Consider the following 9,126-nt stretch of genomic DNA (forward strand, 5'->3'; position numbering starts at 1 on the left):
GCTGTGCTACATATTACTGTTACTCCAGGTTGGAACTACTGAGGCTCTATGTCCAGTTTAAACTCTATAGCTCAAGAACCTGTCGATCTCGATCATGTCCTATGGCTTTTTAGGCTGTCAGATCCTTCAGCTTTAAAATACACATATGGGGCAGGGAGAGCTTTCATCTTTTCCCCCAGGTGAAAGGTTAAGAATCCAACACTGCTAATCACTGAAGGAGGTTACAGACTCACAGGGAGCCTTTTGAGTCTTAGCAACTGACAAAGTCTGTGGGTCCACTATTCAGTGCCCATTCACTCTTTCTAATGTAAGAAACTCAGGTTTTACTATTTAGGATCCAAAAGATATATTCTTGGCTTCTCTTGTATGTAGAAAAACATCTTCCTCCTTCTTTCATATGATGTGGAAATGCAGGTTTGGAAGTCCAGTAACCACAGTGAATTCTAAACTATATTAATAACAAAAGATACACAGGAAGGTAGGTGGGCAGACAGACAGAGGGTGCTTGGGTTGACATAGGAGAGTTGTCACCCAAGCCCTAATTACTCCACCTCCAGATTTCCTTTATGTGAAAAAGAAAAGAAAAGAAGTCACTGTTATTGCTCATCTTTGTTGCCAGAGGCTCGAGGAAGTTTCCGAATGGAACAACTAATTTAGGTGATGTAAATGATTAAAGAGAATCTAACTCTGCAAAATGGCATTGCACATAGAGAAGAGAAAGGGCTGATCTGCACGCAGAAATACATGCCATGTGAAGTGAGGCAGAATGAAATTCTCATGTACTTTTGGCCACTAGTGTCATTGTAGAAACTGGAGATTCTCAATATTTATTGACCCTAGACATCAATTACATATTTCTGCTTACCCACTTCAATTTCCCTCCCCAAATACTTTTAACAGTTAGCAACTGTGGATATGAAGAGAACCTGTTAGCCACGTTTTTGTTTTTGTTTTTGTTTTGTTTTTTAGCTTACCAAAATGTACTAATTCTTGCCAAATGTGAAATAACACTTAGTTACTTTCTTCCCATGATCCTCCCTTCCTTCCTTTCTATTCATTTATTTGTTTTACATCCTGATCATAGCCCCTTCCTTCTTCTCCTCGTGGTCCCACTCTCCCTCCCTCTTTCCCCATTCCTCAGAAAAGGGGAGCGCCTCCCCAATCCATCCCAGCACATTAAGTGGCATCAAGACTGAGTGCATCCTCTTCCCCCTGTGGCCTGGTGAGGCATCCCTGCCAGGGGGAAGTGATCAAATAGCAGGCAACAGAGTCCATTTTAGAGATAGTCCCTGCTCCCTTTACTAGGGGATCCACGTGAACCCTGAGATGACCACCAGCTACATCGTGTAGGAAGCTTAGGTTCAGTCTTTGCATGGTCCTTGGTTAGTGCTTCAGTCTCCACAAGCACCCCTGGACTCTAGTTAGTTTGCTCTGTTGGTTTTCTTGTGGAGCTCCTGTCCCCTCAGATCTTTCTGTCCTTCCCCCTCTCTTCTACAAGACTCCTTGTGCTCTGCCCAATGTTTGGCTGTGAGCCTCAGCATCTGTTTCGATCTGCCACTGGGTGGAGCCAATCAGAGGACAGCTGTACTAGGGTCCCCTCTGAAAAAATATGGGCTGCTTCGGAATTTTTGTGTCTTCCTTGCACAAGGACCATCATAATTTTCTCTGTATCATTCCAATTTTAGTATATGTGATGCTGAAGTGGGTACCACTTAGTTACTTTCAATGACGACTGTGAAGCAGAACCTACAAGCCTGCCTGTTTTTTTGTTCTATTATGAACTAGTGGTTGTAAACTACATTCAATTAAGTCAAATGAGTGCCATTTCCCCTTAAGCACCTCAAGGCACTTTTGCAAAGCTCTGAGATACAGTGAAGGTAATACTTGCCCTCTAGAGTCTGTAAACCTTTCTTCCACATTACTCTTGATGGTAACTGTAACACTGTGAAACAGTTTCTGTACATCAAAGTAGGAGTTCTAGAATTGAATTTCAATTTTTAAAGTATTTCCATGATTTGGGGTAAGTCATTTAGCCTCCCTGGCCCTCCTTAACTATAGAAATGGAATATTAGCATTGATTTCCTAAAGTTATTATAAATATGAGATCATCTAATATGCCATGATCTGGGGCACAGCTTATGCTCAATGGTGACTATCTTTTATTTAATAAACATTCTAGTGACTCATGACCAAGGCAACTCTTATAAAAGAAAGAATTTAGTTGGGACTTTGCTTGTAGTTTCAGAGTTTAGTCATTATCATAGCAGTAGGAAGCATGGTGGGATGCATGGCGCTGGAGCAATAGCTGAGGGCTATATCATGATCCATAGGCCAAGAGAGACACTAGGCATGGCATGAGCATTTGAGCCCTCAAATTCCAACTCCAGTGATAACCTTCCTCCAACAAGGCAATACTTCCTAATCCTTCTAATATTTTTAAATAGTGCCACTCCGTGGTGATAAAGTATTGAAATATATGAGCCAATAGGGGCTATTTTTATCAACCACATTCCACTCTTGATCTCCCATAAGCTTGTAGTCATTTCATAATGAAAAATAAATGCATTCAGTCCAAGTTCAAAAGTCCCCATAGTCCATCAATATCAACACTGTCTAAAGTTCAAAGTCTCTTCTGAGACTTATGGCAATCTGTTAATTGAATCCTTTATAATATAAAAATAAAAAAATCAGATCACATACTCCCAATATACAGTGCCCCAGAATATACATTATCATTCCAAAGGGGATGGAAGGGAGCTTAGTGAGGAAATACTGGACTAAAGCAAGCCAAAAGCCCACCAAGGCAAACTCCAAATTTTTTGTCTCCATTTCTGATGTCAAACCACTCTTCAGATCTTTAGTCCTTTCAGCTTCATTGACTGTAACATGGCTCTCTCTCTTGGGATGGTTCCCCACCCAGTCAACAGCTTTCTTTGGCAGGTATCCGACAACTCTGGCATCTCCAACATCTTGGGGTCTCAACATAATCCAGGCTTCACCTACACAGGTTTATGCAATGACATCTGGGCTTCCATGAAGGAACATTCCTGACACAAGCCTGGCCTCATCAGATTTCTTTAGCCATGGAGGGAGATTCCACAATCCCTTTCTTGTATCCTTGACAGGTTGCCTGAGATGCCAAGTTCTGCTGTTTGATGGAGTAGAGCTGGACCTTGGTCCTCTTCTTCAATTATATCAGCTTTCTCTTGTGATAGTTTCCTTAACTGATTAAAATATTCTTTAACCAAGTGGTGGTGCTGCATGTCTTTGGTCCCAGAACAAAGGAGACAGAGGCAGGTGGATCTTGGATCTCTGTGAGTTCCAGGACAGCCAAGGGTACACAGAAAAAACTTGTTTCAAAAAGCCAATAAACTAAACTAAACTAAACTAAACTAAACTAATTTTATAAATCCTTCTTGCAAGTTGGAAGCTTAGCTAGGTAGGATCTCACCCTGTGGTCACCACTTCCTTTATTCCAATTAGCCTCACAGGCTTTTTCTTTTATTTCCTTGAGTAGAGGACTTGGCTCCACATCACTTTTCCTGGTGCTCCCTTTCTCCTCAAACTGTACATTTTGTATTTTGCTTTGTCAGCTTTTTCCTTTTCATTATTGATCTGCATAAGAGTGATTACTAATAACCACATGACAGTGTCAATACAAGGTTGTCTTAAAATCTCTGCCAAGGCTATTAATCCAAAACTCTTCAATTTAGCTTTAGGCAGAGTTTGAGGACAAGAGCAAAAAGTGGCCACACCCTGCCAAAATATCACAAGAATGGTTTCTGTACCACTAACAAATATCACCTCCCCCAACCTCTTGAGCTGGGCCATTGTAATTTACATTGTTCTCAGTACTACTGTCTTCCATGGTCTTATTACACTGTCGCATTAAACCCAGCTGAAAGCATTCAACCAGTTTTCTTATCCAAAGACCCAAAGTCATCCAAATTTTTCCAAACAAATGCATGGTCATGCTTCTCACAGCAATATCTTGTTCCTTGGTACCAACTCATGCCTTAGTCACTGTTCTATTGCTGTGAAGAGGCACCATGAGTAAGGCAACTCTTATAAACAAAGCATTTAATGAGGGGCTTGCTTATAGTTTCAGCGATTTAGGCCATTATCCTAATGGTGGGGAGCATGGTGGCACTGATAGTACTGGGACAGTATCTGAGAACTCCATCCTAATCTGTAGCCCAAGATAAAGACATTAGGTTTGGCATAGGCTTTTGAAACCTCAAAGCCCACTGCCAGTGGCACACTTTCTCCAACAAAGCCACACCTTCTAATCCTTTCAAATAGTGCCACTCCCTGATGACATAGGATATATAGGCCTGTAGGGATCATTCTTATTCAAAGCACCGCACCTAGTGTCTAGAATTTTATCCTAGAGCATGGGAAGCATTGATTAAGTGTGTGAAAGTGCGGTTAGACTTCACAGAACAGTAATATTCAAATGAGACCTTCATGTTGCTGGTGAGTAAATAGGTACCTGAAGGCATTGGGGTGACATGACCACTCAGGCTCTGGAGTGGTCTTTCCAAAACCTTTCCAAAAGCACATGACCAACACTGTGATGAATAAGGCTGGAATTAAATTTAAGCATTGACAAGTTTAAAATGACCAAGAATGCAATTCATTTAGGCAGTAGAAACTATGGCTTACATAGCCTAAGTTGGGGTGTAAACAACAGACAAGGAAATGGATTGATAGTCCAGTCTTGGTATGGTCTGCATTTCTTCAGTGGCCCGAACTACCATAGAAAGTCGTCAGAACAGACCCCTTGCTTTGCATTATAAGTCACATGCCTGCTTCCAGTTCCTGGACACATGAAAATGGTGTGAAGGCCATGAAAATGGTGAGCTAACAATAAAAGTCCTACAGGAATCTGAATGCCCCAACTGGGTGCTGCTCCCACATAGGTTCTGTCATTTAATCCTCAGATAAAACCCTTAGCAAAACTCTTACAGGTAGTTTGTTCATCTTTTTACATCTGGGTAAGTTAAGGTATGGGCAATTTAACGGTAAGATACTTGGATGGAGAGTAAAATCCAGTGGGAATTTGAACTGTTATGGAATTATGATACAGTACCGAGAGTGTTTATTAACATCACCGGCAAGAAACATTGGCCCTGGCACTGTACAGCTAAAGATAAGTATATTCATCTGACCTAGTCATGCCCTCTGCGGCAAAGTGAGAGAAGCCAGCCAGCTGCTTTCCATCTTTTCTGAGGACAAAACAAGAGGAAATAGGTTTCAGGCAGGCACGTGTGGAATCTGTACATTCATTTGAAGTGAGCTTTCTAGTCATTAAAAAAAAAAATGTACCCTTAGGATGCAAAGTCTGAGAGATCAATCAATAAAATAATCAAATTAATGACAGCAATAGCACACTTAAATCAAAGCTAACATGATATTCACTGTGGAAACAGCATGTTTTCATCATGCTCAACTTGGGAGAGGAAATGTTTTAAAGTAGGGCATTATCATCTATCCTCAATTCACCCCAGTCCTCCTCCCCAGATTCTAATAAGGTGCTCATCGTCCTCCATATAAATTGCCTGACTGCAGGAGAAGAAGAGCTCTTGGAAAGTTATCGACATGGATCCAGGCATTCTTCTTAAGGTGATAGAACAATGGTAAGGCCTTTGAACATTTCGCTATGACAAGTCACACTTACAGCCCAAACTGTCACATGGCTGGAAACATCGGATGCTGAGCTCCAGGTTCTGTGCTCGCAATTCAATGCTGCGGTTTGTTGGCACAGCTTTTGTTTCTTCTCACAGGCATTCTGAAGGCCTCTGTGGAGCTAGAGATTCCTCTCTCGTCTACCTTGCTGGTTTGCCAAAGCCTCTTTCCTTGTTCTTCTAAGCCATGTGTCCTTGATACCTGTGCTTCACACATGATCAGATTGGTGATGGCGGTGGTTTAGATCCTAATGTAGCTGGTGAGTGCTGGGTCAGGTATATGCCGTCTAACATGCTTAGAAAATGCTAGTGCTGTGGGTTCATGGCATGAGCCTCAGAGTTACTATTACTAAGGATCTCCTTGAGAAGAGTCTCACTCTGTGCCCTTTGCTCTTCTGACTTGTTTAGAAGACCTGGATCCTTCCACCTCCTTTGGAGCAATTATAGATCAGTAGTAAATTAGAACCATAAAAAATTCCCCCTCCCAGGCTTTTGTTTCACATGGAAGGAAATGGATATGTCCTCCACACTTAGCCACTTAAAATCCTCCCTGTCTCCTTCCTCTTGAGAGGAGTGCAGGGGAATGAGCTACACTTGAAGTCTCTTCCATTTTTCCCATTGGACATTCAGGGAAGAAGGGTTGATGAGTTTAAGAATGCCTAGCAGATCAGTTGTTTGGTCTGCCTCCCTTTCCCAATGAAAGCCCCGGAATTCTAAATCATGGTATCCCTTTTGAGCAGTTTCTGTTTTCAAAGCATAGCAACCAAAGGCAGCTTCCATGTCTACACGGACTTCGTCATCACAGCAATTTTCTTGTTCTATGTGCCGTGAGCCAAGACACAGAATCTTCAAAGGACTTTTTCCAAAAATGTGTTTACCCCTTGAAATATTCATTTAAGCCACTCAGCTACCTACCCTGGGGTTCATGATAAATTATGCAGATAATTGCTTTAATTCTCTGCTTCATTTTGCTAATGTAGATCTGTCCTTGCCTGTAGATTTATTGTGGACTCCGTGTTGTCAGGGAATGAGACTCACTAAAGAGCTGATTACTCTGTTGGGGTTTACTGCTGAGGGATGAGAAATAATTGTGTGTCCTCACGTCCAATGGTTTGAGGCTTCTTTGTGGGTCTTATTATTAGATGTAATAGAGATAGCCCATCTGGGTATGAGAAGTGAGGGGAAGAAACTGTGGAAATCACTGATAAAAGTTATTATATGGAGTTCAAAATACATACTCGAATATTACCTCTAATTAGGTTGTAGCCTAATTTAATTTAAACAGCAGTGAAGTTTGAACTCATCTCTCTCCCAACTCATTAATATAAAACCTAATGCTTTCTTCAGTATTACTTAATGCTTTATAAACATTAACTTAGGTTTGGGAAATAGCAAATATTTGCTGTGAGAGCATAAGGACCTGAGTTCAATTCCAAACACCCATATAAAAAGTTGCTTATGATAATAGGCACCCAGAATCCCAGCATGGGGCTGGGACAGGAAGTGGAGGTGGGGTGGTACCTGCTGATCCTTGGAGATTGCTTGCCAGTCATCCTAGCCTAACTGGCAAGCCCCAGGTCCCGATGATAGAGCCCATATTAAAAACAAACAAACAACAACAACAACAACAAAAAAACCAAGTGGAAGGCTCTGGAGAAATGACTTCTGCTCCTCACACACACATGTATAAAGATGCACAGGAACCTGTATAAGCATGCGAATCATCTGCATAAATGTAAGCACAAATAAATGCTCACTAATGCACCCAGGCATCTTTGCCAAAAGTGTGCTGACAACTGAAGACTGACTTGCCTTTACTCTTTTCAGTTTGTGTTATTTGGTGCGACTGTAGCTGCCGGAGTGGCTGTGGGAGAGGAGAGAGAGAGAGAGAGAGAGAGAGAGAGAGAGAGAGAGAGAGAGAGAGAGAGAGAGAGAGAGAGAGAGAGAGAGAGAGAGAGAGAGCAGAACCAGGGAAAGAAGAAAGCCTGCATCTGACGTCACGATAAGGCGCCGTGATGAAAGGGGCCAGCATCTCAGAACCCTGGTGGCGCCACACTCACCTGAGTGTGATAAATAAGAAGCATAAGAGAGCTGGAAGAGCATCTGAATGCAAAGCACACAGTGGAATTGTGAGCAGCACCTTGGGAGAAAGCCATGCTGTTCAGAAATTGTTCAGGACTGTGCCTGAGGCTGGACCGGGAGCTTTCTAGTCTGAAGCTCTGCCTTGGGTCCATTGCAAAACAGTCATTCAAAACAGCCAATGGTGGCGACTTAGCTCCCCTTTCGTTCTTCGTAACTTTTCAAAAAAAAAAAAAAAATTGTTTTTGAAACACATAACCAGGGAAGCAGTGAGCGTCTTGCAGGTGGGCGCTTCTATACTCTCAACCATAAAACTTAAATCAGTCATGGGAAAGAAAAAAAAGCAATACATAAGCTTTAAGAAATACCGTTTCCTTAAAACCAATAACCCATGGAAACTGTAGTCTCTCTAGACCATGACAGCGCTGTTTGAAAGGTTTCTGGATTGTTCGTTGCACTACTGCTGCTGAGCCTACATGGCCGGAAGCTTTCCTTTTACCTCCAATGACTTCCACCCTTTGGGTATTGCAACACTCTGTGGTGAAACTAAAGTTTTCCAGGCTCCTTCTGTTATGTTAAAAGGGCAGAGTAGACATTTGGCTTATGAAATAGTCCTTAATGTTGTAAATAGTCTCTAGATGCCTGCACCGGAGCCTTTTAGGACCGCAGCTTAATTTTAGTGGCACTCCAAGAGTGTTGGTGCCAGCATTTTTCCTCCTTGAGGTTGTTGATGAGCTGCGTAGGAGAAGTTTGCCTCGCCGTGATGCTCTCTGCCTGCCTTGCCACTGCAGCTGTGACTTGGGAATCTGAGAGTGGTGTGGGACTCTCTTTCTGACTTTGCCTGTTGGGTACTTTGTCTGCATGTCAACATTTTTCTCCCACTACTTTGGTTGTGTCATCCAGAAGAATGAACCCCACTCTTGGCTCCTCCCTCTTCCTGCTCTCCTGGCTAACAGTCCTCAGGCAAAACGTAGCGTTTCTTTGATCACATCCTGGTGGCTCCATTTCCTTCTGCTAGGAAGCTCTTGACCTTTCCATTGACCAAGAAAAACCTGAGATAAGTTAAATTTTAACAAAGTTCACTGAAACAAGCAAATTATTCCAGAAAGCCACAGTCAAGTTCATTTGCAATTCCCTACCCATGACCCCATGTACAGATTATATGTACAGCCAGTGAGATAAATGATCTGATTGGCCATGACCAACCTTTACTTATTAATATGGTCATGTTTTGGCAGCTTTTGATTTCTTATTGGCTGGAGATTCAGCAGCTGATTACTGACACTCAGTTGCTGTTTAAAAGTGATACTATTAGTTAGGTTATAATCTGGTTATATAACAGATAGCATCCAGCCCAGTT

General features: G+C 42.1%; 1 non-coding gene across 1 annotated transcript; it reads right to left on the reverse strand.

The window, feature by feature from the left end:
- Positions 1-1,603: 1,603 nt before the first annotated feature.
- Positions 1,604-1,712, reverse strand: LOC127194077 (U6 spliceosomal RNA). Its single transcript, XR_007831216.1, has one exon. It is a non-coding gene; the product is annotated as a U6 spliceosomal RNA (small nuclear RNA).
- Positions 1,713-9,126: the final 7,414 nt, after the last annotated feature.

Source organism: Acomys russatus, chromosome 9, assembly GCF_903995435.1.
Source record: "Acomys russatus chromosome 9, mAcoRus1.1, whole genome shotgun sequence".
NCBI classification, from domain to species: Eukaryota; Metazoa; Chordata; class Mammalia; order Rodentia; family Muridae; genus Acomys; species Acomys russatus.